Source organism: Etheostoma spectabile, unplaced genomic scaffold (assembly GCF_008692095.1).
Source record: "Etheostoma spectabile isolate EspeVRDwgs_2016 unplaced genomic scaffold, UIUC_Espe_1.0 scaffold00003128, whole genome shotgun sequence".
Classification (NCBI taxonomy): domain Eukaryota; kingdom Metazoa; phylum Chordata; class Actinopteri; order Perciformes; family Percidae; genus Etheostoma; species Etheostoma spectabile.
The window spans coordinates 1-27,813 of record NW_022602996.1 but is presented as its reverse complement, the minus strand read 5'-3'; the positions used below and the strand labels follow the sequence as shown (position 1 = coordinate 27,813).

Here is a 27,813-nt window from a genome sequence, read left to right as displayed (position 1 = left end):
AAAAAATACTTGCGTCCTCTATACAGTTTCCTTGTCAGCTCTGCGTCCAGCAAAGAAGAGGGCTCAGCAGCAGCAGCGCCCTCTGCTGATAAAAAGCTTACAGCACCGGGTATCCCAGCGGTCTCCCATCCAAGTACTGACCCGCCCGACCCTGCTTAGCTTCCGAGATCGGACGAGATCGCTGTGTTCAGGGTGGTATGGCCGTAAGCAAATGCACAGACTGAAAACAAGCTTTATACATGTGAAAACCGGAAGGTCTCAAAGCTGTTGAATACACAGCTTGGGGTTGAGGAGTACTGAACTACATGTAATCACACCATTAGTCACGTACACATTTTCAAGTAGCTTGCCAGTCGTTCAACAACAATCACCTTGGAATCAAGCAGTTTAAATGCTTTTCGCTCTCTCTTTTGCACTATAAAACACTTCTGTATTTTTTAGACTTCTTTGATTGTTTTGATCCAAATTGATTCCTTTATTTAACCTGTTGCCTGAGTCATGAATACTTTCTTTCCATTTTCTATTTTTCATTACTCTAACTTTTTCTCACTTGGTTTTACCTCTGTCTTTACTGAGACTTGGGTGACTTGTCGTCTCTGTAAATTTGCATCATCCAGAATGTATTATTTAGTTATGTTGGTCAAACTGAATGCATTTTGAACTGCTACTTGAATAGATGAACACTTTAAGATTGTTTATTTCAGGTCTAAATAAAGATGTTGCTTCCAAAAAAGAAGAAAAAATACTTGCGTCCTCTATACAGTTCCTTGTCCTCTGCGTCCAGCAAAGAAGAGGACTGCAGCAGCAGCGCCCTCTGCTGATAAAAAGCTTACAGCACCGGGTATTCCCAGGCGGTCTCCCATCCAAGTACTGACCCGGCCCGACCCTGCTTAGCTTCCGAGATCGGACGAGATCGGCGTGTTCAGGTGGTATGGCCGTAAGCAAATGCACAGACTGAAAACAAGCTTTTTATACATGTGAAAACCGGAAGGTTCTCAAAGCTGTTGAATACACAGCTTGGGGTTGAGGAGTACTGAACTACATGTAATCACACCATTGTACACCGTACACATTTTTAAGTAGCTTGCCAGTCGTTCAACAACATTCACCTTGGAATCAAGCAGTTTAAATGCTTTTCGCTCTCTCTTTTGCACTATAATGACACTTCTGTATTTTTTAGACTTCTTTGATTGTTTTTGATCCAAATTGATTCCTTTATTTAACCTGTTGCCTGAGTCATGAATACTTTCTTTCCATGTTTCTATTTTTCATTACTCTAACTTTTTCTCACTTGGTTTTACCTCTGTCTTTACTGAGACTTGGGTGACTTGTCGTCTCTGTAAATTTGCATCATCCAGAATGTATTTTAGTTATGATGTGGTCAAACTGAATGCATTTTGAACTGCTACTTGAATAGATGAACACTTTAAGATTGTTTATTTCAGGTCTAATAAAGATGTTGCTTCCAAAAAAGAAGAAAATACTTGCGTCCTCTATACAGTTTCCTTGTCAGCTCTGCGTCCAGCAAAGAAGAAGAGCTGCAGCAGCAGCGCCCTCTGCTGATAACAAAGCTTACAGCACCGGGTATTCCCAGGCGGTCTCCCATCCAAGTACTGACCCGGCCCGACCCTGCTTAGCTTCCGAGATCGGACGAGATCGGGCGTGTTCAGGGTGGTATGGCCGTAAGCAAATGCACAGACTGAAAACAAGCTTTTTATACATGTGAAAACCGCAAGGTTCTCAAAGCTGTTGAATACCAGCTTGGGGTTGAGGAGTACTGAACTACATGTAATCACACCATTAGTGCACGTACACATTTTTAAGTAGCTTGCCAGTCGTTCAACAACAATCACCTTGGAATCAGCAGTTTAAATGCTTTTCTCTCTCTTTGCACTATAATGAACACTTCTGTATTTTTTAGACTTCTTTGATTGTTTTGATCCAAATTGATTCCTTTATTTAACCTGTGCCCTGAGTCATGAATACTTTCTTTCATGTTTCTTTTTCATTACTCATAACTCTCTTTTCTCACTTGGTTTTACCTCTGTCTTTACTGAGACTGGGTGTGACTTGTCGTCTCTGTAAATTTGCATCATCCAGAATGTATTATTTAGTTATGATGTGGTCAAACTGAATGCATTTTGAACTGCTACTTGAATAGATGAACACTTTAAGATTGTTTATTTCAGGTCTAAATAAGATGTTGCTTCCAAAAGAAGAAAAAATACTTGCGTCCTCTATACAGTTTCCTTTGTCAGCTCTGCGTCCAGCAAGAAGAAGAGCTGCAGCAGCAGCGCCCTCTGCTGATAAAAAAGCTTACAGCACCGGTATTCCCAGGCGGTCTCCCATCCAAGTACTGACCCGGCCCGACCTGCTTAGCTTCCGAGATCGGACGAGATCGGCGTGTTCAGGGTGGTATGGCCGTAAGCAAATGCACAGACTGAAAACAAGCTTTTTATACATGAAACCGTAAGGTTCTCAAAGCTCAAAGTTTTGAATACACAGCTTGGGGTTGAGGAGAACTGAACATGTATAATCACCATTAGTGCACGTACACATTTTCAAGTAGCTTGCCAGTCGTTCAACAACATTCACCTTGGAATCAAGCAGTTTAAATGCTTTTCGCTCTCTCTTTTGCACTATAATTAACACTTCTGTATTTTTTAGACTTCTTTGATTGTTTTGATCCAAATTGATTCCTTTATTAACTGTTGCCTGAGTCATGAATACTTCTTCCATGTTTCTATTTTTCATTACTCTAACTTTTTCTCACTTGGTTTTACCTCTGTCTTTACTGAGACTTGGGTGACTTGTCGTCTCTGTAAATTTGCATCATCCAGAATGTATTATTTAGTTATGATGTGGTCAAACTGAATGCATTTTGAACTGCTACTTGAATAGATGAACACTTTAAGATTGTTTATTTCAGGTCTAAATAAAGATTGCTTCCAAAAAGAAGAAAAAATACTTGCGTCCTCTATACAGTTTCCTTGTCAGCTCTGCGTCCAGCAAAAAGAAGGAGCTGCAGCAGCAGCGCCTCTGCTGATAAAAAAGCTTACAGCACCGGGTATTCCCAGGCGGTCTCCCATCCAAGTACTGACCCGCCCGACCCTGCTTAGCTTCCGAGATCGGACGAGATCGGGCGTGTTCAGGGTGGTATGGCCGTAAGCAAATGCACAGACTGAAAACAAGCTTTTTATACATGTGAAAACCGGAAGGTTCTCAAAGCTGTTGAATACACAGCTTGGGGTTGAGCAGTACTGAACTACATGTAATCACACCATTAGTACACGTACACATTTTCAAGTAGCTTGCCAGTCGTTCAACAACATTCACCTTGGAATCAAGCAGTTTAAATGCTTTTCGCTCTCTCTTTTGCACTATAATTAACACTTCTGTATTTTTTAGACTTCTTTGATTGTTTTGATCCAAATTGATTCCTTTATTTAACCTGTTGCCTGAGTCATGAATACTTTCTTTCCATGTTTCTATTTTTCATTACTCTAACTTTTTCTCACTTGGTTTTACCTCTGTCTTTACTGAGACTTGGGTGACTTGTCGTCTCTGTAAATTTGCATCATCCAGAATGTATTATTTAGTTATGATGTGGTCAAACTGAATGCATTTTGAACTGCTACTTGAATAGATGAACACTTTAAGATTGTTTATTTCAGGTCTAAATAAAGATGTTGCTTCCAAAAAAGAAGAAAAAATACTTGCGTCCTCTATACAGTTTCCTTGTCAGCTCTGCGTCCAGCAAAGAAGAAGGAGCTGCAGCAGCAGCGCCCTCTGCTGATAAAAAAGCTTACAGCACCGGGTATTCCCAGGCGGTCTCCCATCCAAGTACTGACCCGGCCCGACCCTGCTTAGCTTCCGAGATCGGGCGTGTTCAGGGTGGTATGGCCGTAAGCAAATGCACAGACTGAAAACAAGCTTTTTATACATGTGAAAACCGGAAGGTTCTCAAAGCTGTTGAATACACAGCTTGGGGTTGAGGAGTACTGAACTACATGTAATCACACCATTAGTACACGTACACATTTTCAAGTAGCTTGCCAGTCGTTCAACAACATTCACCTTGGAATCAAGCAGTTTAAATGCTTTTCGCTCTCTCTTTTGCACTATAATTAACACTTCTGTATTTTTTAGACTTCTTTGATTGTTTTGATCCAAATTGATTCCTTTATTTAACTTGTTGCCTGAGTCATGAATACTTTCTTTCCATGTTTCTATTTTTCATTACTCTAACTTTTTCTCACTTGGTTTTACCTCTCTCTTTACTGAGACTTGGGTGACTTGTCGTCTCTGTAAATTTGCATCATCCAGAATGTATTATTTAGTTATGATGTGGTCAAACTGAATGCATTTTGAACTGCTACTTGAATAGATGAACACTTTAAGATTGTTTATTTCAGGTCTAAATAAAGATGTTGCTTCCAAAAAAGAAGAAAAAATACTTGCGTCCTCTATACAGTTTCCTTGTCAGCTCTGCGTCCAGCAAAGAAGAAGGAGCTGCAGCAGCAGCGCCCTCTGCTGATAAAAAAGCTTACAGCACCGGGTATTCCCAGGCGGTCTCCCATCCAAGTACTGACCCGCCCGACCCTGCTTAGCTTCCGAGATCGGACGAGATCGGGCGTGTTCAGGGTGGTATGGCCGTAAGCAAATGCACAGACTGAAAACAAGCTTTTTATACATGTGAAAACCGGAAGGTTCTCAAAGCTGTTGAATACACAGCTTGGGGTTGAGCAGTACTGAACTACATGTAATCACACCATTAGTACACGTACACATTTTCAAGTAGCTTGCCAGTCGTTCAACAACATTCACCTTGGAATCAAGCAGTTTAAATGCTTTTCGCTCTCTCTTTTGCACTATAATTAACACTTCTGTATTTTTTAGACTTCTTTGATTGTTTTGATCCAAATTGATTCCTTTATTTAACCTGTTGCCTGAGTCATGAATACTTTCTTTCCATGTTTCTATTTTTCATTACTCTAACTTTTTCTCACTTGGTTTTACCTCTGTCTTTACTGAGACTTGGGTGACTTGTCGTCTCTGTAAATTTGCATCATCCAGAATGTATTATTTAGTTATGATGTGGTCAAACTGAATGCATTTTGAACTGCTACTTGAATAGATGAACACTTTAAGATTGTTTATTTCAGGTCTAAATAAAGATGTTGCTTCCAAAAAAGAAGAAAAAATACTTGCGTCCTCTATACAGTTTCCTTGTCAGCTCTGCGTCCAGCAAAGAAGAAGGAGCTGCAGCAGCAGCGCCCTCTGCTGATAAAAAAGCTTACAGCACCGGGTATTCCCAGGCGGTCTCCCATCCAAGTACTGACCCGGCCCGACCCTGCTTAGCTTCCGAGATCGGACGAGATCGGGCGTGTTCAGGGTGGTATGGCCGTAAGCAAATGCACAGACTGAAAACAAGCTTTTTATACATGTGAAAACCGGAAGGTTCTCAAAGCTGTTGAATACACAGCTTGGGGTTGAGCAGTACTGAACTACATGTAATCACACCATTAGTACACGTACACATTTTCAAGTAGCTTGCCAGTCGTTCAACAACATTCACCTTGGAATCAAGCAGTTTAAATGCTTTTCGCTCTCTCTTTTGCACTATAATTAACACTTCTGTATTTTTTAGACTTCTTTGATTGTTTTGATCCAAATTGATTCCTTTATTTAACCTGTTGCCTGAGTCATGAATACTTTCTTTCCATGTTTCTATTTTTCATTACTCTAACTTTTTCTCACTTGGTTTTACCTCTGTCTTTACTGAGACTTGGGTGACTTGTCGTCTCTGTAAATTTGCATCATCCAGAATGTATTATTTAGTTATGATGTGGTCAAACTGAATGCATTTTGAACTGCTACTTGAATAGATGAACACTTTAAGATTGTTTATTTCAGGTCTAAATAAAGATGTTGCTTCCAAAAAAGAAGAAAAAATACTTGCGTCCTCTATACAGTTTCCTTGTCAGCTCTGCGTCCAGCAAAGAAGAAGCAGCTGCAGCGCCCTCTGCTGATAAAAAAGCTTACAGCACCGGGTATTCCCAGGCGGTCTCCCATCCAAGTACTGACCCGGCCCGACCCTGCTTAGCTTCCGAGATCGGACGAGATCGGGCGTGTTCAGGGTGGTATGGCCGTAAGCAAATGCACAGACTGAAAACAAGCTTTTTATACATGTGAAAACCGGAAGGTTCTCAAAGCTGTTGAATACACAGCTTGGGGTTGAGGAGTACTGAACTACATGTAATCACACCATTAGTGCACGTACACATTTTCAAGTAGCTTGCCAGTCGTTCAACAACATTCACCTTGGAATCAAGCAGTTTAAATGCTTTTCGCTCTCTCTTTTGCACTATAATGAACACTTCTGTATTTTTTAGACTTCTTTGATTGTTTTGATCCAAATTGATTCCTTTATTTAACCTGTTGCCTGAGTCATGAATACTTTCTTTCCATGTTTCTATTTTTCATTACTCTAACTTTTTCTCACTTGGTTTTACCTCTGTCTTTACTGAGACTTGGGTGACTTGTCGTCTCTGTAAATTTGCATCATCCAGAATGTATTATTTAGTTATGATGTGGTCAAACTGAATGCATTTTGAACTGCTACTTGAATAGATGAACACTTTAAGATTGTTTATTTCAGGTCTAAATAAAGATGTTGCTTCCAAAAAAGAAGAAAAAATACTTGCGTCCTCTATACAGTTTCCTTGTCAGCTCTGCGTCCAGCAAAGAAGAAGGAGCTGCAGCAGCAGCGCCCTCTGCTGATAAAAAAGCTTACAGCACCGGGTATTCCCAGGCGGTCTCCCATCCAAGTACTGACCCGGCCCGACCCTGCTTAGCTTCCGAGATCGGACGAGATCGGGCGTGTTCAGGGTGGTATGGCCGTAAGCAAATGCACAGACTGAAAACAAGCTTTTTATACATGTGAAAACCGGAAGGTTCTCAAAGCTGTTGAATACACAGCTTGGGGTTGAGGAGTACTGAACTACATGTAATCACACCATTAGTACACGTACACATTTTCAAGTAGCTTGCCAGTCGTTCAACAACATTCACCTTGGAATCAAGCAGTTTAAATGCTTTTCGCTCTCTCTTTTGCACTATAATGAACACTTCTGTATTTTTTAGACTTCTTTGATTGTTTTGATCCAAATTGATTCCTTTATTTAACCTGTTGCCTGAGTCATGAATACTTTCTTTCCATGTTTCTATTTTTCATTACTCTAACTTTTTCTCACTTGGTTTTACCTCTGTCTTTACTGAGACTTGGGTGACTTGTCGTCTCTGTAAATTTGCATCATCCAGAATGTATTATTTAGTTATGATGTGGTCAAACTGAATGCATTTTGAACTGCTACTTGAATAGATGAACACTTTAAGATTGTTTATTTCAGGTCTAAATAAAGATGTTGCTTCCAAAAAAGAAGAAAAAATACTTGCGTCCTCTATACAGTTTCCTTGTCAGCTCTGCGTCCAGCAAAGAAGAAGGAGCTGCAGCAGCAGCGCCCTCTGCTGATAAAAAAGCTTACAGCACCGGGTATTCCCAGGCGGTCTCCCATCCAAGTACTGACCCGGCCCGACCCTGCTTAGCTTCCGAGATCGGACGAGATCGGGCGTGTTCAGGGTGGTATGGCCGTAAGCAAATGCACAGACTGAAAACAAGCTTTTTATACATGTGAAAACCGGAAGGTTCTCAAAGCTGTTGAATACACAGCTTGGGGTTGAGCAGTACTGAACTACATGTAATCACACCATTAGTACACGTACACATTTTCAAGTAGCTTGCCAGTCGTTCAACAACATTCACCTTGGAATCAAGCAGTTTAAATGCTTTTCGCTCTCTCTTTTGCACTATAATTAACACTTCTGTATTTTTTAGACTTCTTTGATTGTTTTGATCCAAATTGATTCCTTTATTTAACCTGTTGCCTGAGTCATGAATACTTTCTTTCCATGTTTCTATTTTTCATTACTCTAACTTTTTCTCACTTGGTTTTACCTCTGTCTTTACTGAGACTTGGGTGACTTGTCGTCTCTGTAAATTTGCATCATCCAGAATGTATTATTTAGTTATGATGTGGTCAAACTGAATGCATTTTGAACTGCTACTTGAATAGATGAACACTTTAAGATTGTTTATTTCAGGTCTAAATAAAGATGTTGCTTCCAAAAAAGAAGAAAAAATACTTGCGTCCTCTATACAGTTTCCTTGTCAGCTCTGCGTCCAGCAAAGAAGAAGGAGCTGCAGCAGCAGCGCCCTCTGCTGATAAAAAAGCTTACAGCACCGGGTATTCCCAGGCGGTCTCCCATCCAAGTACTGACCCGGCCCGACCCTGCTTAGCTTCCGAGATCGGACGAGATCGGGCGTGTTCAGGGTGGTATGGCCGTAAGCAAATGCACAGACTGAAAACAAGCTTTTTATACATGTGAAAACCGGAAGGTTCTCAAAGCTGTTGAATACACAGCTTGGGGTTGAGGAGTACTGAACTACATGTAATCACACCATTAGTACACGTACACATTTTCAAGTAGCTTGCCAGTCGTTCAACAACATTCACCTTGGAATCAAGCAGTTTAAATGCTTTTCGCTCTCTCTTTTGCACTATAATGAACACTTCTGTATTTTTTAGACTTCTTTGATTGTTTTGATCCAAATTGATTCCTTTATTTAACCTGTTGCCTGAGTCATGAATACTTTCTTTCCATGTTTCTATTTTTCATTACTCTAACTTTTTCTCACTTGGTTTTACCTCTGTCTTTACTGAGACTTGGGTGACTTGTCGTCTCTGTAAATTTGCATCATCCAGAATGTATTATTTAGTTATGATGTGGTCAAACTGAATGCATTTTGAACTGCTACTTGAATAGATGAACACTTTAAGATTGTTTATTTCAGGTCTAAATAAAGATGTTGCTTCCAAAAAGAAGAAAAAATACTTGCGTCCTCTATACAGTTTCCTTGTCAGCTCTGCGTCCAGCAAAGAAGAGGAGCTGCAGCAGCAGCGCCCTCTGCTGATAAAAAAGCTTACAGCACCGGGTATTCCCAGGCGGTCTCCCATCCAAGTACTGACCCGGCCCGACCCTGCTTAGCTTCCGAGATCGGACGAGATCGGGCGTGTTCAGGGTGGTATGGCCGTAAGCAAATGCACAGACTGAAAACAAGCTTTTTATACATGTGAAAACCGGAAGGTTCTCAAAGCTGTTGAATACACAGCTTGGGGTTGAGGAGTACTGAACTACATGTAATCACACCATTAGTACACGTACACATTTTCAAGTAGCTTGCCAGTCGTTCAACAACATTCACCTTGGAATCAAGCAGTTTAAATGCTTTTCGCTCTCTCTTTTGCACTATAATGAACACTTCTGTATTTTTTAGACTTCTTTGATTGTTTTGATCCAAATTGATTCCTTTATTTAACCTGTTGCCTGAGTCATGAATACTTTCTTTCCATGTTTCTATTTTTCATTACTCTAACTTTTTCTCACTTGGTTTTACCTCTGTCTTTACTGAGACTTGGGTGACTTGTCGTCTCTGTAAATTTGCATCATCCAGAATGTATTATTTAGTTATGATGTGGTCAAACTGAATGCATTTTGAACTGCTACTTGAATAGATGAACACTTTAAGATTGTTTATTTCAGGTCTTCAGAGCAAAGAAGAAGGAGCTGCAGCAGCAGCGCCCTCTGCTGATAAAAAAGCTTACAGCACCGGGTATTCCCAGGCGGTCTCCCATCCAAGTACTGACCCGGCCCGACCCTGCTTAGCTTCCGAGATCGGACGAGATCGGGCGTGTTCAGGGTGGTATGGCCGTAAGCAAATGCACAGACTGAAAACAAGCTTTTTATACATGTGAAAACCGGAAGGTTCTCAAAGCTGTTGAATACACAGCTTGGGGTTGAGCAGTACTGAACTACATGTAATCACACCATTAGTACACGTACACATTTTCAAGTAGCTTGCCAGTCGTTCAACAACATTCACCTTGGAATCAAGCAGTTTAAATGCTTTTCGCTCTCTCTTTTGCACTATAATTAACACTTCTGTATTTTTTAGACTTCTTTGATTGTTTTGATCCAAATTGATTCCTTTATTTAACCTGTTGCCTGAGTCATGAATACTTTCTTTCCATGTTTCTATTTTTCATTACTCTAACTTTTTCTCACTTGGTTTTACCTCTGTCTTTACTGAGACTTGGGTGACTTGTCGTCTCTGTAAATTTGCATCATCCAGAATGTATTATTTAGTTATGATGTGGTCAAACTGAATGCATTTTGAACTGCTACTTGAATAGATGAACACTTTAAGATTGTTTATTTCAGGTCTTCAGAGCAAAGAAGAAGGAGCTGCAGCAGCAGCGCCCTCTGCTGATAAAAAAGCTTACAGCACCGGGTATTCCCAGGCGGTCTCCCATCCAAGTACTGACCCGGCCCGACCCTGCTTAGCTTCCGAGATCGGACGAGATCGGGCGTGTTCAGGGTGGTATGGCCGTAAGCAAATGCACAGACTGAAAACAAGCTTTTTATACATGTGAAAACCGGAAGGTTCTCAAAGCTGTTGAATACACAGCTTGGGGTTGAGCAGTACTGAACTACATGTAATCACACCATTAGTACACGTACACATTTTCAAGTAGCTTGCCAGTCGTTCAACAACATTCACCTTGGAATCAAGCAGTTTAAATGCTTTTCGCTCTCTCTTTTGCACTATAATTAACACTTCTGTATTTTTTAGACTTCTTTGATTGTTTTGATCCAAATTGATTCCTTTATTTAACCTGTTGCCTGAGTCATGAATACTTTCTTTCCATGTTTCTATTTTTCATTACTCTAACTTTTTCTCACTTGGTTTTACCTCTGTCTTTACTGAGACTTGGGTGACTTGTCGTCTCTGTAAATTTGCATCATCCAGAATGTATTATTTAGTTATGATGTGGTCAAACTGAATGCATTTTGAACTGCTACTTGAATAGATGAACACTTTAAGATTGTTTATTTCAGGTCTAAATAAAGATGTTGCTTCCAAAAAAGAAGAAAAAATACTTGCGTCCTCTATACAGTTTCCTTGTCAGCTCTGCGTCCAGCAAAGAAGAAGGAGCAGCAGCAGCGCCCTCTGCTGATAAAAAAGCTTACAGCACCGGGTATTCCCAGGCGGTCTCCCATCCAAGTACTGACCCGGCCCGACCCTGCTTAGCTTCCGAGATCGGACGAGATCGGGCGTGTTCAGGGTGGTATGGCCGTAAGCAAATGCACAGACTGAAAACAAGCTTTTTATACATGTGAAAACCGGAAGGTTCTCAAAGCTGTTGAATACACAGCTTGGGGTTGAGGAGTACTGAACTACATGTAATCACACCATTAGTACACGTACACATTTTCAAGTAGCTTGCCAGTCGTTCAACAACATCACCTTGGAATCAAGCAGTTTAAATGCTTTTCGCTCTCTCTTTTGCACTATAATGAACACTTCTGTATTTTTTAGACTTCTTTGATTGTTTTGATCCAAATTGATTCCTTTATTTAACCTGTTGCCTGAGTCATGAATACTTTCTTTCCATGTTTCTATTTTTCATTACTCTAACTTTTTCTCACTTGGTTTTACCTCTGTCTTTACTGAGACTTGGGTGACTTGTCGTCTCTGTAAATTTGCATCATCCAGAATGTATTATTTAGTTATGATGTGGTCAAACTGAATGCATTTTGAACTGCTACTTGAATAGATGAACACTTTAAGATTGTTTATTTCAGGTCTAAATAAAGATGTTGCTTCCAAAAAAGAAGAAAAAATACTTGCGTCCTCTATACAGTTTCCTTGTCAGCTCTGCGTCCAGCAAAGAAGAGCTGCAGCAGCAGCGCCCTCTGCTGATAAAAAAGCTTACAGCACCGGGTATTCCCAGGCGGTCTCCCATCCAAGTACTGACCCGGCCCGACCCTGCTTAGCTTCCGAGATCGGACGAGATCGGGCGTGTTCAGGGTGGTATGGCCGTAAGCAAATGCACAGACTGAAAACAAGCTTTTTATACATGTGAAAACCGGAAGGTTCTCAAAGCTGTTGAATACACAGCTTGGGGTTGAGCAGTACTGAACTACATGTAATCACACCATTAGTACACGTACACATTTTCAAGTAGCTTGCCAGTCGTTCAACAACATTCACCTTGGAATCAAGCAGTTTAAATGCTTTTCGCTCTCTCTTTTGCACTATAATTAACACTTCTGTATTTTTTAGACTTCTTTGATTGTTTTGATCCAAATTGATTCCTTTATTTAACCTGTTGCCTGAGTCATGAATACTTTCTTTCCATGTTTCTATTTTTCATTACTCTAACTTTTTCTCACTTGGTTTTACCTCTGTCTTTACTGAGACTTGGGTGACTTGTCGTCTCTGTAAATTTGCATCATCCAGAATGTATTATTTAGTTATGATGTGGTCAAACTGAATGCATTTTGAACTGCTACTTGAATAGATGAACACTTTAAGATTGTTTATTTCAGGTCTAAATAAAGATGTTGCTTCCAAAAAAGAAGAAAAAATACTTGCGTCCTCTATACAGTTTCCTTGTCAGCTCTGCGTCCAGCAAAGAAGAAGGAGCTGCAGCAGCAGCGCCCTCTGCTGATAAAAAAGCTTACAGCACCGGGTATTCCCAGGCGGTCTCCCATCCAAGTACTGACCCGGCCCGACCCTGCTTAGCTTCCGAGATCGGACGAGATCGGGCGTGTTCAGGGTGGTATGGCCGTAAGCAAATGCACAGACTGAAAACAAGCTTTTTATACATGTGAAAACCGGAAGGTTCTCAAAGCTGTTGAATACACAGCTTGGGGTTGAGCAGTACTGAACTACATGTAATCACACCATTAGTACACGTACACATTTTCAAGTAGCTTGCCAGTCGTTCAACAACATTCACCTTGGAATCAAGCAGTTTAAATGCTTTTCGCTCTCTCTTTTGCACTATAATTAACACTTCTGTATTTTTTAGACTTCTTTGATTGTTTTGATCCAAATTGATTCCTTTATTTAACCTGTTGCCTGAGTCATGAATACTTTCTTTCCATGTTTCTATTTTTCATTACTCTAACTTTTTCTCACTTGGTTTTACCTCTGTCTTTACTGAGACTTGGGTGACTTGTCGTCTCTGTAAATTTGCATCATCCAGAATGTATTATTTAGTTATGATGTGGTCAAACTGAATGCATTTTGAACTGCTACTTGAATAGATGAACACTTTAAGATTGTTTATTTCAGGTCTAAATAAAGATGTTGCTTCCAAAAAAGAAGAAAAAATACTTGCGTCCTCTATACAGTTTCCTTGTCAGCTCTGCGTCCAGCAAAGAAGAAGGAGCTGCAGCAGCAGCGCCCTCTGCTGATAAAAAAGCTTACAGCACCGGGTATTCCCAGGCGGTCTCCCATCCAAGTACTGACCCGGCCCGACCCTGCTTAGCTTCCGAGATCGGACGAGATCGGGCGTGTTCAGGGTGGTATGGCCGTAAGCAAATGCACAGACTGAAAACAAGCTTTTTATACATGTGAAAACCGGAAGGTTCTCAAAGCTGTTGAATACACAGCTTGGGGTTGAGGAGTACTGAACTACATGTAATCACACCATTAGTACACGTACACATTTTCAAGTAGCTTGCCAGTCGTTCAACAACAATCACCTTGGAATCAAGCAGTTTAAATGCTTTTCGCTCTCTCTTTTGCACTATAATTAACACTTCTGTATTTTTTAGACTTCTTTGATTGTTTTGATCCAAATTGATTCCTTTATTTAACCTGTTGCCTGAGTCATGAATACTTTCTTTCCATGTTTCTATTTTTCATTACTCTAACTTTTTCTCACTTGGTTTTACCTCTGTCTTTACTGAGACTTGGGTGACTTGTCGTCTCTGTAAATTTGCATCATCCAGAATGTATTATTTAGTTATGATGTGGTCAAACTGAATGCATTTTGAACTGCTACTTGAATAGATGAACACTTTAAGATTGTTTATTTCAGGTCTAAATAAAGATGTTGCTTCCAAAAAAGAAGAAAAAATACTTGCGTCCTCTATACAGTTTCCTTGTCAGCTCTGCGTCCAGCAAAGAAGAAGCTGCAGCAGCAGCGCCCTCTGCTGATAAAAAAGCTTACAGCACCGGGTATTCCCAGGCGGTCTCCCATCCAAGTACTGACCCGGCCCGACCCTGCTTAGCTTCCGAGATCGGACGAGATCGGGCGTGTTCAGGGTGGTATGGCCGTAAGCAAATGCACAGACTGAAAACAAGCTTTTTATACATGTGAAAACCGGAAGGTTCTCAAAGCTGTTGAATACACAGCTTGGGGTTGAGGAGTACTGAACTACATGTAATCACACCATTAGTACACGTACACATTTTCAAGTAGCTTGCCAGTCGTTCAACAACATTCACCTTGGAATCAAGCAGTTTAAATGCTTTTCGCTCTCTCTTTTGCACTATAATGAACACTTCTGTATTTTTTAGACTTCTTTGATTGTTTTGATCCAAATTGATTCCTTTATTTAACCTGTTGCCTGAGTCATGAATACTTTCTTTCCATGTTTCTATTTTTCATTACTCTAACTTTTTCTCACTTGGTTTTACCTCTGTCTTTACTGAGACTTGGGTGACTTGTCGTCTCTGTAAATTTGCATCATCCAGAATGTATTATTTAGTTATGATGTGGTCAAACTGAATGCATTTTGAACTGCTACTTGAATAGATGAACACTTTAAGATTGTTTATTTCAGGTCTAAATAAAGATGTTGCTTCCAAAAAAGAAGAAAAAATACTTGCGTCCTCTATACAGTTTCCTTGTCAGCTCTGCGTCCAGCAAAGAAGAAAGCTGCAGCAGCAGCGCCCTCTGCTGATAAAAAAGCTTACAGCACCGGGTATTCCCAGGCGGTCTCCCATCCAAGTACTGACCCGGCCCGACCCTGCTTAGCTTCCGAGATCGGACGAGATCGGGCGTGTTCAGGGTGGTATGGCCGTAAGCAAATGCACAGACTGAAAACAAGCTTTTTATACATGTGAAAACCGGAAGGTTCTCAAAGCTGTTGAATACACAGCTTGGGGTTGAGCAGTACTGAACTACATGTAATCACACCATTAGTACACGTACACATTTTCAAGTAGCTTGCCAGTCGTTCAACAACATTCACCTTGGAATCAAGCAGTTTAAATGCTTTTCGCTCTCTCTTTTGCACTATAATTAACACTTCTGTATTTTTTAGACTTCTTTGATTGTTTTGATCCAAATTGATTCCTTTATTTAACCTGTTGCCTGAGTCATGAATACTTTCTTTCCATGTTTCTATTTTTCATTACTCTAACTTTTTCTCACTTGGTTTTACCTCTGTCTTTACTGAGACTTGGGTGACTTGTCGTCTCTGTAAATTTGCATCATCCAGAATGTATTATTTAGTTATGATGTGGTCAAACTGAATGCATTTTGAACTGCTACTTGAATAGATGAACACTTTAAGATTGTTTATTTCAGGTCTAAATAAAGATGTTGCTTCCAAAAAAGAAGAAAAAATACTTGCGTCCTCTATACAGTTTCCTTGTCAGCTCTGCGTCCAGCAAAGAAGAAAGCAGCAGCAGCGCCCTCTGCTGATAAAAAAGCTTACAGCACCGGGTATTCCCAGGCGGTCTCCCATCCAAGTACTGACCCGGCCCGACCCTGCTTAGCTTCCGAGATCGGACGAGATCGGGCGTGTTCAGGGTGGTATGGCCGTAAGCAAATGCACAGACTGAAAACAAGCTTTTTATACATGTGAAAACCGGAAGGTTCTCAAAGCTGTTGAATACACAGCTTGGGGTTGAGGAGTACTGAACTACATGTAATCACACCATTAGTACACGTACACATTTTCAAGTAGCTTGCCAGTCGTTCAACAACATTCACCTTGGAATCAAGCAGTTTAAATGCTTTTCGCTCTCTCTTTTGCACTATAATGAACACTTCTGTATTTTTTAGACTTCTTTGATTGTTTTGATCCAAATTGATTCCTTTATTTAACCTGTTGCCTGAGTCATGAATACTTTCTTTCCATGTTTCTATTTTTCATTACTCTAACTTTTTCTCACTTGGTTTTACCTCTGTCTTTACTGAGACTTGGGTGACTTGTCGTCTCTGTAAATTTGCATCATCCAGAATGTATTATTTAGTTATGATGTGGTCAAACTGAATGCATTTTGAACTGCTACTTGAATAGATGAACACTTTAAGATTGTTTATTTCAGGTCTAAATAAAGATGTTGCTTCCAAAAAAGAAGAAAAAATACTTGCGTCCTCTATACAGTTTCCTTGTCAGCTCTGCGTCCAGCAAAGAAGAAGGAGCTGCAGCAGCAGCGCCCTCTGCTGATAAAAAAGCTTACAGCACCGGGTATTCCCAGGCGGTCTCCCATCCAAGTACTGACCCGGCCCGACCCTGCTTAGCTTCCGAGATCGGACGAGATCGGGCGTGTTCAGGGTGGTATGGCCGTAAGCAAATGCACAGACTGAAAACAAGCTTTTTATACATGTGAAAACCGGAAGGTTCTCAAAGCTGTTGAATACACAGCTTGGGGTTGAGCAGTACTGAACTACATGTAATCACACCATTAGTACACGTACACATTTTCAAGTAGCTTGCCAGTCGTTCAACAACATTCACCTTGGAATCAAGCAGTTTAAATGCTTTTCGCTCTCTCTTTTGCACTATAATTAACACTTCTGTATTTTTTAGACTTCTTTGATTGTTTTGATCCAAATTGATTCCTTTATTTAACCTGTTGCCTGAGTCATGAATACTTTCTTTCCATGTTTCTATTTTTCATTACTCTAACTTTTTCTCACTTGGTTTTACCTCTGTCTTTACTGAGACTTGGGTGACTTGTCGTCTCTGTAAATTTGCATCATCCAGAATGTATTATTTAGTTATGATGTGGTCAAACTGAATGCATTTTGAACTGCTACTTGAATAGATGAACACTTTAAGATTGTTTATTTCAGGTCTAAATAAAGATGTTGCTTCCAAAAAAGAAGAAAAAATACTTGCGTCCTCTATACAGTTTCCTTGTCAGCTCTGCGTCCAGCAAAGAAGAAGCTGCAGCAGCAGCGCCCTCTGCTGATAAAAAAGCTTACAGCACCGGGTATTCCCAGGCGGTCTCCCATCCAAGTACTGACCCGGCCCGACCCTGCTTAGCTTCCGAGATCGGACGAGATCGGGCGTGTTCAGGGTGGTATGGCCGTAAGCAAATGCACAGACTGAAAACAAGCTTTTTATACATGTGAAAACCGGAAGGTTCTCAAAGCTGTTGAATACACAGCTTGGGGTTGAGCAGTACTGAACTACATGTAATCACACCATTAGTGCACGTACACATTTTCAAGTAGCTTGCCAGTCGTTCAACAACATTCACCTTGGAATCAAGCAGTTTAAATGCTTTTCGCTCTCTCTTTTGCACTATAATTAACACTTCTGTATTTTTTAGACTTCTTTGATTGTTTTGATCCAAATTGATTCCTTTATTTAACCTGTTGCCTGAGTCATGAATACTTTCTTTCCATGTTTCTATTTTTCATTACTCTAACTTTTTCTCACTTGGTTTTACCTCTGTCTTTACTGAGACTTGGGTGACTTGTCGTCTCTGTAAATTTGCATCATCCAGAATGTATTATTTAGTTATGATGTGGTCAAACTGAATGCATTTTGAACTGCTACTTGAATAGATGAACACTTTAAGATTGTTTATTTCAGGTCTAAGCAAAGAAGAAGGAGCTGCAGCAGCAGCGCCCTCTGCTGATAAAAAAGCTTACAGCACCGGGTATTCCCAGGCGGTCTCCCATCCAAGTACTGACCCGGCCCGACCCTGCTTAGCTTCCGAGATCGGACGAGATCGGGCGTGTTCAGGGTGGTATGGCCGTAAGCAAATGCACAGACTGAAAACAAGCTTTTTATACATGTGAAAACCGGAAGGTTCTCAAAGCTGTTGAATACACAGCTTGGGGTTGAGCAGTACTGAACTACATGTAATCACACCATTAGTACACGTACACATTTTCAAGTAGCTTGCCAGTCGTTCAACAACATTCACCTTGGAATCAAGCAGTTTAAATGCTTTTCGCTCTCTCTTTTGCACTATAATTAACACTTCTGTATTTTTTAGACTTCTTTGATTGTTTTGATCCAAATTGATTCCTTTATTTAACCTGTTGCCTGAGTCATGAATACTTTCTTTCCATGTTTCTATTTTTCATTACTCTAACTTTTTCTCACTTGGTTTTACCTCTGTCTTTACTGAGACTTGGGTGACTTGTCGTCTCTGTAAATTTGCATCATCCAGAATGTATTATTTAGTTATGATGTGGTCAAACTGAATGCATTTTGAACTGCTACTTGAATAGATGAACACTTTAAGATTGTTTATTTCAGGTCTAAGCAAAGAAGAAGGAGCTGCAGCAGCAGCGCCCTCTGCTGATAAAAAAGCTTACAGCACCGGGTATTCCCAGGCGGTCTCCCATCCAAGTACTGACCCGGCCCGACCCTGCTTAGCTTCCGAGATCGGACGAGATCGGGCGTGTTCAGGGTGGTATGGCCGTAAGCAAATGCACAGACTGAAAACAAGCTTTTTATACATGTGAAAACCGGAAGGTTCTCAAAGCTGTTGAATACACAGCTTGGGGTTGAGGAGTACTGAACTACATGTAATCACACCATTAGTACACGTACACATTTTCAAGTAGCTTGCCAGTCGTTCAACAACATCACCTTGGAATCAAGCAGTTTAAATGCTTTTCGCTCTCTCTTTTGCACTATAATTAACACTTCTGTATTTTTTAGACTTCTTTGATTGTTTTGATCCAAATTGATTCCTTTATTTAACCTGTTGCCTGAGTCATGAATACTTTCTTTCCATGTTTCTATTTTCATTACTCTAACTTTTTCTCACTTGGTTTACCTCTGTCTTTACTGAGACTTGGGTGACTTGTCGTCTCTGTAAATTTGCATCATCCAGAATGTATTATTTAGTTATGATGTGGTCAAACTGAATGCATTTTGAACTGCTACTTGAATAGATGAACACTTTAAGATTGTTTATTTCAGGTCTAAATAAAGATGTTGCTTCCAAAAAAGAAGAAAAAATACTTGCGTCCTCTATACAGTTTCCTTGTCAGCTCTGCGTCCAGCAAAGAAGAAGGAGCAGCAGCAGCGCCCTCTGCTGATAAAAAAGCTTACAGCACGGGTATTCCCAGGCGGTCTCCCATCCAAGTACTGACCCGGCCCGACCCTGCTTAGCTTCCGAGATCGGACGAGATCGGGCGTGTTCAGGGTGGTATGGCCGTAAGCAAATGCACAGACTGAAAACAAGCTTTTTATACATGTGAAAACCGGAAGGTTCTCAAAGCTGTTGAATACACAGCTTGGGGTTGAGGAGTACTGAACTACATGTAATCACACCATTAGTGCACGTACACATTTTCAAGTAGCTTGCCAGTCGTTCAACAACATTCACCTTGGAATCAAGCAGTTTAAATGCTTTTCGCTCTCTCTTTTGCACTATAATTAACACTTCTGTATTTTTTAGACTTCTTTGATTGTTTTGATCCAAATTGATTCCTTTATTTAACCTGTTGCCTGAGTCATGAATACTTTCTTTCCATGTTTCTATTTTTCATTACTCTAACTTTTTCTCACTTGGTTTTACCTCTGTCTTTACTGAGACTTGGGTGACTTGTCGTCTCTGTAAATTTGCATCATCCAGAATGTTATTTAGTTATGATGTGGTCAAACTGAATGCATTTTGAACTGCTACTTGAATAGATGAACACTTTAAGATTGTTTATTTCAGGTCTAAATAAAGATGTTTCCAAAAAAGAAGAAAATACTTGCGTCCTCTATACAGTTTCCTTGTCAGCTCTGCGTCCAGCAAAGAAGAAGGAGCTGCAGCAGCAGCGCCCTCTGCTGATAAAAAAGCTTACAGCACCGGGTATTCCCAGGCGGTCTCCCATCCAAGTACTGACCCGGCCCGACCCTGCTTAGCTTCCGAGATCGGACGAGATCGGGCGTGTTCAGGGTGGTATGGCCGTAAGCAAATGCACAGACTGAAAACAAGCTTTTTATACATGTGAAAACCGGAAGGTTCTCAAAGCTGTTGAATACACAGCTTGGGGTTGAGGAGTACTGAACTACATGTAATCACACCATTAGTGCACGTACACATTTTCAAGTAGCTTGCCAGTCGTTCAACAACATTCACCTTGGAATCAAGCAGTTTAAATGCTTTTCGCTCTCTCTTTTGCACTATAATGAACACTTCTGTATTTTTTAGACTTCTTTGATTGTTTTGATCCAAATTGATTCCTTTATTTAACCTGTTGCCTGAGTCATGAATACTTTCTTTCCATGTTTCTATTTTCATTACTCTAACTTTTTCTCACTTGGTTTTACCTCTGTCTTTACTGAGACTTGGGTGACTTGTCGTCTCTGTAAATTTGCATCATCCAGAATGTATTATTTAGTTATGATGTGGTCAAACTGAATGCATTTTGAACTGCTACTTGAATAGATGAACACTTTAAGATTGTTTATTTCAGGTCTAAGCAAAGAAGAAGGAGCTGCAGCAGCAGCGCCCTCTGCTGATAAAAAAGCTTACAGCACCGGGTATTCCCAGGCGGTCTCCCATCCAAGTACTGACCCGGCCCGACCCTGCTTAGCTTCCGAGATCGGACGAGATCGGGCGTGTTCAGGGTGGTATGGCCGTAAGCAAATGCACAGACTGAAAACAAGCTTTTTATACATGTGAAAACCGAAGGTTCTCAAAGCTGTTGAATACACAGCTTGGGGTTGAGGAGTACTGAACTACATGTAATCACACCATTAGTACACGTACACATTTTCAAGTAGCTTGCCAGTCGTTCAACAACATTCACCTTGGAATCAAGCAGTTTAAATGCTTTTCGCTCTCTCTTTTGCACTATAATTAACACTTCTGTATTTTTTAGACTTCTTTGATTGTTTTGATCCAAATTGATTCCTTTATTTAACCTGTTGCCTGAGTCATGAATACTTTCTTTCCATGTTTCTATTTTTCATTACTCTAACTTTTTCTCACTTGGTTTTACCTCTGTCTTTACTGAGACTTGGGTGACTTGTCGTCTCTGTAAATTTGCATCATCCAGAATGTATTATTTAGTTATGATGTGGTCAAACTGAATGCATTTTGAACTGCTACTTGAATAGATGAACACTTTAAGATTGTTTATTTCAGGTCTAAATAAAGATGTTGCTTCCAAAAAAGAAGAAAAAATACTTGCGTCCTCTATACAGTTTCCTTGTCAGCTCTGCGTCCAGCAAAGAAGAAGGAGCTGCAGCAGCAGCGCCCTCTGCTGATAAAAAAGCTTACAGCACCGGGTATTCCCAGGCGGTCTCCCATCCAAGTACTGACCCGGCCCGACCCTGCTTAGCTTCCGAGATCGGACGAGATCGGGCGTGTTCAGGGTGGTATGGCCGTAAGCAAATGCACAGACTGAAAACAAGCTTTTTATACATGTGAAAACCGGAAGGTTCTCAAAGCTGTTGAATACACAGCTTGGGGTTGAGGAGTACTGAACTACATGTAATCACACCATTAGTACACGTACACATTTTCAAGTAGCTTGCCAGTCGTTCAACAACATCACCTTGGAATCAAGCAGTTTAAATGCTTTTCGCTCTCTCTTTTGCACTATAATAACACTTCTGTATTTTTTAGACTTCTTTGATTGTTTTGATCCAAATTGATTCCTTATTTAACCTGTTGCCTGAGTCATGAATACTTTCTTTCATGTTTCTATTTTTCATTACTCTAACTTTTCTCACTGGTTTTACCTCTGTCTTTACTGAGACTTGGGTGACTTGTCGTCTCTGTAAATTTGCATCATCCAGAATGTATTATTTAGTTATGATGTGGTCAAACTGAATGCATTTTGAACTGCTACTTGAATAGATGAACACTTTAAGATTGTTTATTTCAGGTCTAAGCAAAGAAGAAGGAGCTGCAGCAGCAGCGCCTCTGCTGATAAAAAAGCTTACAGCACCGGGTATTCCCAGGCGGTCTCCCATCCAAGTACTGACCCGGCCCGACCCTGCTTAGCTTCCGAGATCGGACGAGATCGGGCGTGTTCAGGGTGGTATGGCCGTAAGCAAATGCACAGACTGAAAACAGCTTTTTATACATGTGAAAACCAAGGTTCTCAAAGCTGTTGAATACACAGCTTGGGGTTGAGGAGTACTGAACTACATGTAATCACACCATTAGTACACGTACACATTTTTAAGTAGCTTGCCAGTCGTTCAACAACAATCACCTTGGAATCAAGCAGTTTAAATGCTTTTCGCTCTCTCTTTTGCACTATAATTAACACTTCTGTATTTTTTAGACTTCTTTGATTGTTTTGATCCAAATTGATTCCTTTATTTAACCTGTTGCCTGAGTCATGAATACTTTTCCATGTTTCTATTTTTCATTACTCTAACTTTTTCTCACTTGGTTTTACCTCTGTCTTTACTGAGACTTGGGTGACTTGTCGTCTCTGTAAATTTGCATCATCCAGAATGTATTATTTAGTTATGATGTGGTCAAACTGAATGCATTTTGAACTGCTACTTGAATAGATGAACACTTTAAGATTGTTATTTCAGGTCTAAATAAAGATGTTGCTTCCAAAAAAGAAGAAAAAATACTTGCGTCCTCTATACAGTTTCCTTGTCAGCTCTGCGTCCAGCAAAGAAGAAGGAGCTGCAGCAGCAGCGCCCTCTGCTGATAAAAAAGCTTACAGCACCGGGTATTCCCAGGCGGTCTCCCATCCAAGTACTGACCCGGCCCGACCCTGCTTAGCTTCCGAGATCGGACGAGATCGGGCGTGTTCAGGGTGGTATGGCCGTAAGCGAATGCACAGACTGAAAACAAGCTTTTTATACATGTGAAAACCGGAAGGTTCTCAAAGCTGTTGAATACACAGCTTGGGGTTGAGGAGTACTGAACTACATGTAATCACACCATTAGTGCACGTACACATTTTCAAGTAGCTTGCCAGTCGTTCAACAACATTCACCTTGGAATCAAGCAGTTTAAATGCTTTTCGCTCTCTCTTTTGCACTATAATGAACACTTCTGTATTTTTTAGACTTCTTTGATTGTTTTTGATCCAAATTGATTCCTTTATTTAACCTGTTGCCTGAGTCATGAATACTTTCTTTCCATGTTTCTATTTTCATTACTCTAACTTTTTCTCACTTGGTTTTACCTCTGTCTTTACTGAGACTTGGGTGACTTGTCGTCTCTGTAAATTTGCATCATCCAGAATGTATTATTTAGTTATGATGTGGTCAAACTGAATGCATTTTGAACTGCTACTTGAATAGATGAACACTTTAAGATTGTTTATTTCAGGTCTAAATAAAGATGTTGCTTCCAAAAAAGAAGAAAAAATACTTGCGTCCTCTATACAGTTTCCTTGTCAGCTCTGCGTCCAGCAAAGAAGAAGCAGCTGCAGCGCCCTCTGCTGATAAAAAAGCTTACAGCACCGGGTATTCCCAGGCGGTCTCCCATCCAAGTACTGACCCGGCCCGACCCTGCTTAGCTTCCGAGATCGGACGAGATCGGGCGTGTTCAGGGTGGTATGGCCGTAAGCGAATGCACAGACTGAAAACAAGCTTTTATACATGTGAAAACCGGAAGGTTCTCAAAGCTGTTGAATACACAGCTTGGGGTTGAGGAGTACTGAAACATGTAATACACACCATTAGTGCACGTACACATTTTCAAGTAGCTTGCCAGTCGTTCAACAACATCACCTTGGAATCAAGCAGTTTAAATGCTTTTCGCTCTCTCTTTTGCACTATAATGAACACTTCTGTATTTTTTAGACTTCTTTGATTGTTTTGATCCAAATTGATTCCTTTATTTAACCTGTTGCCTGAGTCATGAATACTTTCTTTTCATGTTTCTATTTTTCATTACTCTAACTTTTTCTCACTTGGTTTTACCTCTGTCTTTACTGAGACTTGGGTGACTTGTCGTCTCTGTAAATTTGCATCATCCAGAATGTATTATTTAGTTATGATGTGGTCAAACTGAATGCATTTTGAACTGCTACTTGAATAGATGAACACTTTAAGATTGTTTATTTCAGGTCTAAGCAAGAAGAAGGAGCTGCAGCAGCAGCGCCCTCTGCTGATAAAAAAGCTTACAGCACCGGGTATTCCCAGGCGGTCTCCCATCCAAGTACTGACCCGGCCCGACCCTGCTTAGCTTCCGAGATCGGACGAGATCGGGCGTGTTCAGGGTGGTATGGCCGTAAGCAAATGCACAGACTGAAAACAAGCTTTTTATACATGTGAAAACCGCAAGGTTCTCAAAGCTGTTGAATACACAGCTTGGGGTTGAGGAGTACTGAACTACATGTAATCACACCATTAGTACACGTACACATTTTAAGTAGCTTGCCAGTCGTTCAACAACATCACCTGGAATCAAGCAGTTTAAATGCTTTTCGCTCTCTCTTTTGCACTATAATTAACACTTCTGTATTTTTTAGACTTCTTTGATTGTTTTGATCCAAATTGATTCCTTTATTTAACCTGTTGCCTGAGTCATGAATACTTTCTTTCCATGTTTCTATTTTCATTCTCTAACTAACTTTTTCTCACTTGTTTTACCTCTGTCTTTACTGAGACTTGGGTGACTTGTCGTCTCTGTAAATTTGCATCATCCAGAATGTATTATTTAGTTATGATGTGGTCAAACTGAATGCATTTTGAACTGCTACTTGAATAGATGAACACTTTAAGATTGTTTATTTCAGGTCTAAATAAAGATGTTGCTTCCAAAAAAGAAGAAAAAATACTTGCGTCCTCTATACAGTTTCCTTGTCAGCTCTGCGTCCAGCAAAGAAGAAGGAGCTGCAGCAGCAGCGCCTCTGCTGATAACAAAGCTTACAGCACCGGGTATTCCCAGCGGTCTCCCATCCAAGTACTGACCCGGCCGACCCTGCTTAGCTTCCGAGATCGGACGAGATCGGGCGTGTTCAGGGTGGTATGGCCGTAAGCAATGCACAGACTGAAAACAAGCTTTTTATACATGTGAAAACCGGAAGGTTCTCAAAGCTGTTGAATACACAGCTGGGGTTGAGGAGTACTGAACTACATGTAATCACACCATTAGTGCACGTACACATTTTTAAGTAGCTTGCCAGTCGTTCAACAACAATCACCTTGGAATCAAGCAGTTTAAATGCTTTTCGCTCTCTCTTTTGCACTATAATGAACACTTCTGTATTTTTTAGACTTCTTTGATTGTTTTGATCCAAATTGATTCCTTTATTTAACCTGTTGCCTGAGTCATGAATACTTTCTTTCATGTTTCTATTTTCATTACTCTAACTTTTTCTCACTTGGTTTACCTCTGTCTTTACTGAGACTTGGGTGACTTGTCGTCTCTGTAAATTTGCATCATCCAGAATGTATTATTTAGTTATGATGTGGTCAAACTGAATGCATTTTGAACTGCTACTTGAATAGATGAACACTTTAAGATTGTTTATTTCAGGTCTAAGCAGAAGAAGGAGCTGCAGCAGCAGCGCCCTCTGCTGATAAAAAAGCTTACAGCACCGGGTATTCCCAGGCGGTCTCCCATCCAAGTAGACCCGGCCCGACCCTGCTTAGCTTCCGAGATCGGACGAGATCGGGCGTGTTCAGGGTGGTATGGCCGTAAGCAAATGCACAGACTGAAAACAAGCTTTTTATACATGTGAAAACCGGAAGGTTCTCAAAGCTGTTGAATACACAGCTTGGGGTTGAGGAGTACTGAACTACATGTAATCACACCATTAGTACACGTACACATTTTCAAGTAGCTTGCCAGTCGTTCAACAACATCACCTTGGAATCAAGCAGTTTAAATGCTTTTCGCTCTCTCTTTTGCACTATAATTAACACTTCTGTATTTTTTAGACTTCTTTGATTGTTTTGATCCAAATTGATTCCTTTATTTAACCTGTTGCCTGAGACATGAATACTTTCTTTCCATGTTTCTATTTTCATTACTCTAACTTTTTCTCACTTGGTTTTACCTCTGTCTTTACTGAGACTTGGGTGACTTGTCGTCTCTGTAAATTTGCATCATCCAGAATGTATTATTTAGTTATGATGTGGTCAAACTGAATGCATTTTGAACTGCTACTTGAATAGATGAACACTTTAAGATTGTTTATTTCAGGTCTAAATAAAGATGTTGCTTCCAAAAAAGAAGAAAAAATATGCGTCCTCTATACAGTTCCTTGTCAGCTCTGCGTCCAGCAAAGAAGAAGGAGCGCAGCAGCAGCGCCCTCTGCTGATAAAAAAGCTTACAGCACCGGGTATTCCCAGGCGGTCTCCCATCCAAGTACTGACCCGGCCCGACCCTGCTTAGCTTCCGAGATCGGACGAGATCGGGCGTGTTCAGGGTGGTATGGCCGTAAGCAAATGCACAGACTGAAAACAAGCTTTTTATACATGTGAAAACCGGAAGGTTCTCAAAGCTGTTGAATACACAGCTTGGGGTTGAGGAGTACTGAACTACATGTAATCACACCATTAGTACACGTACACATTTTCAAGTAGCTTGCCAGTCGTTCAACAATTCACCTTGGAATCAAGCAGTTTAAATGCTTTTCGCTCTCTCTTTTGCACTATAATGAAACTTCTGTATTTTTTAGACTCTTTGATTGTTTTGATCCAAATTGATTCCTTTATTAACCTGTTGCCTGAGTCATGAATACTTTCTTTCCATGTTTCTATTTTTCATTACTCTAACTTTTTCTCACTGGTTTTACCTCTGTCTTTACTGAGACTTGGGTGACTTGTCGTCTCTGTAAATTTGCATCATCCAGAATGTATTATTTAGTTATGATGTGGTCAAACTGAATGCATTTGAACTGCTACTTGAATAGATGAACACTTTAAGATTGTTTATTTCAGGTCTAAATAAGATGTTGCTTCCAAAAAAGAAGAAAAAATACTTGCGTCCTCTATACAGTTTCCTTGTCAGCTCTGCGTCCAGCAAAGAAGAGCAGCTGCAGCGCCCTCTGCTGATAAAAAGCTTACAGCACCGGGTATTCCCAGGCGGTCTCCCATCCAAGTACTGACCGGCCCGACCCTGCTTAGCTTCCGAGATCGGACGAGATCGGGCGTGTTCAGGGTGGTATGGCCGTAAGCAATGCACAGACTGAAAACAAGCTTTTTTACATGTGAAAACCGGAAGGTTCTCAAAGCTGTTGAATACACAGCTTGGGGTGAGGAGTACTGAACTACATGTAATCACACCATTAGTACACGTACACATTTTCAAGTAGCTTGCCAGTCGTTCAACAACATTCACCTTGGAATCAAGCAGTTTAAATGCTTTTCGCTCTCTCTTTTGCACTATAATGAAACTTCTGTATTTTTTAGACTTCTTTGATTGTTTTGATCCAATGATTCCTTTATTTAACCTGTTGCCTGAGTCTGAATACTTTCTTTCATGTTTCTATTTTTCATTACTCTAACTTTTCACTTGGTTTTACCTCTGTCTTTACTGAGACTTGGGTGACTTGTCGTCTCTGTAAATTTGCATCATCCAGAATGTATTATTTAGTTATGATGTGGTCAAACTGAATGCATTTGAACTGCTACTTGAATAGATGACACTTTAAGATGTTTATTTCAGGTCTAAATAAAGATGTTGCTTCCCCAAAAAAGAAGAAAAAATACTTGCTCCGCTATACAGTTCCTTGTCAGCTCTGCGTCCAGCAAAGA

The 27,813-nt window shown here is 40.5% G+C and overlaps 35 non-coding genes and 3 pseudogenes across 35 annotated transcripts; all 38 read right to left on the bottom strand.

The window, feature by feature from the left end:
* Positions 1-94: 94 nt before the first annotated feature.
* On the bottom strand, positions 95-209 carry LOC116676412 (uncharacterized; annotated as a pseudogene).
* Positions 210-826: 617 nt separating this feature from the next.
* Positions 827-943, bottom strand: LOC116676408 (5S ribosomal RNA). Its single transcript, XR_004328689.1, has one exon. It is a non-coding gene; the product is annotated as a 5S ribosomal RNA (ribosomal RNA).
* Positions 944-1,569: 626 nt separating this feature from the next.
* On the bottom strand, positions 1,570-1,688 carry LOC116676401 (5S ribosomal RNA). The gene has a single exon (XR_004328682.1). It is a non-coding gene; the product is annotated as a 5S ribosomal RNA (ribosomal RNA).
* A 625-nt stretch (positions 1,689-2,313) lies between these two features.
* LOC116676411 (uncharacterized) lies at positions 2,314-2,429 on the bottom strand (annotated as a pseudogene).
* A 623-nt stretch (positions 2,430-3,052) lies between these two features.
* Positions 3,053-3,170, bottom strand: LOC116676406 (5S ribosomal RNA). The gene has a single exon (XR_004328687.1). It is a non-coding gene; the product is annotated as a 5S ribosomal RNA (ribosomal RNA).
* Positions 3,171-3,802: 632 nt separating this feature from the next.
* LOC116676410 (uncharacterized) lies at positions 3,803-3,911 on the bottom strand (annotated as a pseudogene).
* Positions 3,912-4,543: 632 nt separating this feature from the next.
* Positions 4,544-4,661, bottom strand: LOC116676405 (5S ribosomal RNA). Its single transcript, XR_004328686.1, has one exon. It is a non-coding gene; the product is annotated as a 5S ribosomal RNA (ribosomal RNA).
* Positions 4,662-5,293: 632 nt separating this feature from the next.
* Positions 5,294-5,412, bottom strand: LOC116676399 (5S ribosomal RNA). Its single transcript, XR_004328681.1, has one exon. It is a non-coding gene; the product is annotated as a 5S ribosomal RNA (ribosomal RNA).
* A 626-nt stretch (positions 5,413-6,038) lies between these two features.
* LOC116676398 (5S ribosomal RNA) lies at positions 6,039-6,157 on the bottom strand. Its single transcript, XR_004328680.1, has one exon. It is a non-coding gene; the product is annotated as a 5S ribosomal RNA (ribosomal RNA).
* A 632-nt stretch (positions 6,158-6,789) lies between these two features.
* LOC116676396 (5S ribosomal RNA) lies at positions 6,790-6,908 on the bottom strand. The gene has a single exon (XR_004328678.1). It is a non-coding gene; the product is annotated as a 5S ribosomal RNA (ribosomal RNA).
* Positions 6,909-7,540: 632 nt separating this feature from the next.
* Positions 7,541-7,659, bottom strand: LOC116676395 (5S ribosomal RNA). The gene has a single exon (XR_004328677.1). It is a non-coding gene; the product is annotated as a 5S ribosomal RNA (ribosomal RNA).
* Positions 7,660-8,291: 632 nt separating this feature from the next.
* On the bottom strand, positions 8,292-8,410 carry LOC116676394 (5S ribosomal RNA). Its single transcript, XR_004328676.1, has one exon. It is a non-coding gene; the product is annotated as a 5S ribosomal RNA (ribosomal RNA).
* Positions 8,411-9,040: 630 nt separating this feature from the next.
* LOC116676393 (5S ribosomal RNA) lies at positions 9,041-9,159 on the bottom strand. Its single transcript, XR_004328675.1, has one exon. It is a non-coding gene; the product is annotated as a 5S ribosomal RNA (ribosomal RNA).
* A 559-nt stretch (positions 9,160-9,718) lies between these two features.
* LOC116676392 (5S ribosomal RNA) lies at positions 9,719-9,837 on the bottom strand. The gene has a single exon (XR_004328674.1). It is a non-coding gene; the product is annotated as a 5S ribosomal RNA (ribosomal RNA).
* A 559-nt stretch (positions 9,838-10,396) lies between these two features.
* On the bottom strand, positions 10,397-10,515 carry LOC116676391 (5S ribosomal RNA). Its single transcript, XR_004328673.1, has one exon. It is a non-coding gene; the product is annotated as a 5S ribosomal RNA (ribosomal RNA).
* Positions 10,516-11,144: 629 nt separating this feature from the next.
* LOC116676390 (5S ribosomal RNA) lies at positions 11,145-11,263 on the bottom strand. Its single transcript, XR_004328672.1, has one exon. It is a non-coding gene; the product is annotated as a 5S ribosomal RNA (ribosomal RNA).
* A 627-nt stretch (positions 11,264-11,890) lies between these two features.
* Positions 11,891-12,009, bottom strand: LOC116676389 (5S ribosomal RNA). The gene has a single exon (XR_004328671.1). It is a non-coding gene; the product is annotated as a 5S ribosomal RNA (ribosomal RNA).
* A 632-nt stretch (positions 12,010-12,641) lies between these two features.
* Positions 12,642-12,760, bottom strand: LOC116676388 (5S ribosomal RNA). The gene has a single exon (XR_004328670.1). It is a non-coding gene; the product is annotated as a 5S ribosomal RNA (ribosomal RNA).
* Positions 12,761-13,392: 632 nt separating this feature from the next.
* LOC116676387 (5S ribosomal RNA) lies at positions 13,393-13,511 on the bottom strand. Its single transcript, XR_004328669.1, has one exon. It is a non-coding gene; the product is annotated as a 5S ribosomal RNA (ribosomal RNA).
* A 629-nt stretch (positions 13,512-14,140) lies between these two features.
* Positions 14,141-14,259, bottom strand: LOC116676385 (5S ribosomal RNA). Its single transcript, XR_004328667.1, has one exon. It is a non-coding gene; the product is annotated as a 5S ribosomal RNA (ribosomal RNA).
* Positions 14,260-14,889: 630 nt separating this feature from the next.
* On the bottom strand, positions 14,890-15,008 carry LOC116676383 (5S ribosomal RNA). The gene has a single exon (XR_004328666.1). It is a non-coding gene; the product is annotated as a 5S ribosomal RNA (ribosomal RNA).
* Positions 15,009-15,635: 627 nt separating this feature from the next.
* Positions 15,636-15,754, bottom strand: LOC116676382 (5S ribosomal RNA). Its single transcript, XR_004328665.1, has one exon. It is a non-coding gene; the product is annotated as a 5S ribosomal RNA (ribosomal RNA).
* A 632-nt stretch (positions 15,755-16,386) lies between these two features.
* Positions 16,387-16,505, bottom strand: LOC116676381 (5S ribosomal RNA). The gene has a single exon (XR_004328664.1). It is a non-coding gene; the product is annotated as a 5S ribosomal RNA (ribosomal RNA).
* Positions 16,506-17,134: 629 nt separating this feature from the next.
* LOC116676380 (5S ribosomal RNA) lies at positions 17,135-17,253 on the bottom strand. Its single transcript, XR_004328663.1, has one exon. It is a non-coding gene; the product is annotated as a 5S ribosomal RNA (ribosomal RNA).
* A 556-nt stretch (positions 17,254-17,809) lies between these two features.
* Positions 17,810-17,928, bottom strand: LOC116676379 (5S ribosomal RNA). The gene has a single exon (XR_004328662.1). It is a non-coding gene; the product is annotated as a 5S ribosomal RNA (ribosomal RNA).
* Positions 17,929-18,484: 556 nt separating this feature from the next.
* Positions 18,485-18,603, bottom strand: LOC116676378 (5S ribosomal RNA). Its single transcript, XR_004328661.1, has one exon. It is a non-coding gene; the product is annotated as a 5S ribosomal RNA (ribosomal RNA).
* Positions 18,604-19,229: 626 nt separating this feature from the next.
* Positions 19,230-19,347, bottom strand: LOC116676404 (5S ribosomal RNA). The gene has a single exon (XR_004328685.1). It is a non-coding gene; the product is annotated as a 5S ribosomal RNA (ribosomal RNA).
* Positions 19,348-19,972: 625 nt separating this feature from the next.
* Positions 19,973-20,091, bottom strand: LOC116676377 (5S ribosomal RNA). Its single transcript, XR_004328660.1, has one exon. It is a non-coding gene; the product is annotated as a 5S ribosomal RNA (ribosomal RNA).
* A 555-nt stretch (positions 20,092-20,646) lies between these two features.
* Positions 20,647-20,765, bottom strand: LOC116676376 (5S ribosomal RNA). Its single transcript, XR_004328659.1, has one exon. It is a non-coding gene; the product is annotated as a 5S ribosomal RNA (ribosomal RNA).
* Positions 20,766-21,396: 631 nt separating this feature from the next.
* Positions 21,397-21,515, bottom strand: LOC116676375 (5S ribosomal RNA). The gene has a single exon (XR_004328658.1). It is a non-coding gene; the product is annotated as a 5S ribosomal RNA (ribosomal RNA).
* Positions 21,516-22,064: 549 nt separating this feature from the next.
* Positions 22,065-22,183, bottom strand: LOC116676413 (5S ribosomal RNA). The gene has a single exon (XR_004328691.1). It is a non-coding gene; the product is annotated as a 5S ribosomal RNA (ribosomal RNA).
* A 625-nt stretch (positions 22,184-22,808) lies between these two features.
* On the bottom strand, positions 22,809-22,927 carry LOC116676409 (5S ribosomal RNA). Its single transcript, XR_004328690.1, has one exon. It is a non-coding gene; the product is annotated as a 5S ribosomal RNA (ribosomal RNA).
* Positions 22,928-23,553: 626 nt separating this feature from the next.
* Positions 23,554-23,672, bottom strand: LOC116676397 (5S ribosomal RNA). The gene has a single exon (XR_004328679.1). It is a non-coding gene; the product is annotated as a 5S ribosomal RNA (ribosomal RNA).
* A 552-nt stretch (positions 23,673-24,224) lies between these two features.
* Positions 24,225-24,343, bottom strand: LOC116676386 (5S ribosomal RNA). Its single transcript, XR_004328668.1, has one exon. It is a non-coding gene; the product is annotated as a 5S ribosomal RNA (ribosomal RNA).
* Positions 24,344-24,972: 629 nt separating this feature from the next.
* Positions 24,973-25,089, bottom strand: LOC116676407 (5S ribosomal RNA). Its single transcript, XR_004328688.1, has one exon. It is a non-coding gene; the product is annotated as a 5S ribosomal RNA (ribosomal RNA).
* Positions 25,090-25,638: 549 nt separating this feature from the next.
* LOC116676403 (5S ribosomal RNA) lies at positions 25,639-25,755 on the bottom strand. The gene has a single exon (XR_004328684.1). It is a non-coding gene; the product is annotated as a 5S ribosomal RNA (ribosomal RNA).
* Positions 25,756-26,381: 626 nt separating this feature from the next.
* LOC116676374 (5S ribosomal RNA) lies at positions 26,382-26,500 on the bottom strand. Its single transcript, XR_004328657.1, has one exon. It is a non-coding gene; the product is annotated as a 5S ribosomal RNA (ribosomal RNA).
* A 616-nt stretch (positions 26,501-27,116) lies between these two features.
* Positions 27,117-27,234, bottom strand: LOC116676402 (5S ribosomal RNA). The gene has a single exon (XR_004328683.1). It is a non-coding gene; the product is annotated as a 5S ribosomal RNA (ribosomal RNA).
* Positions 27,235-27,813: the final 579 nt, after the last annotated feature.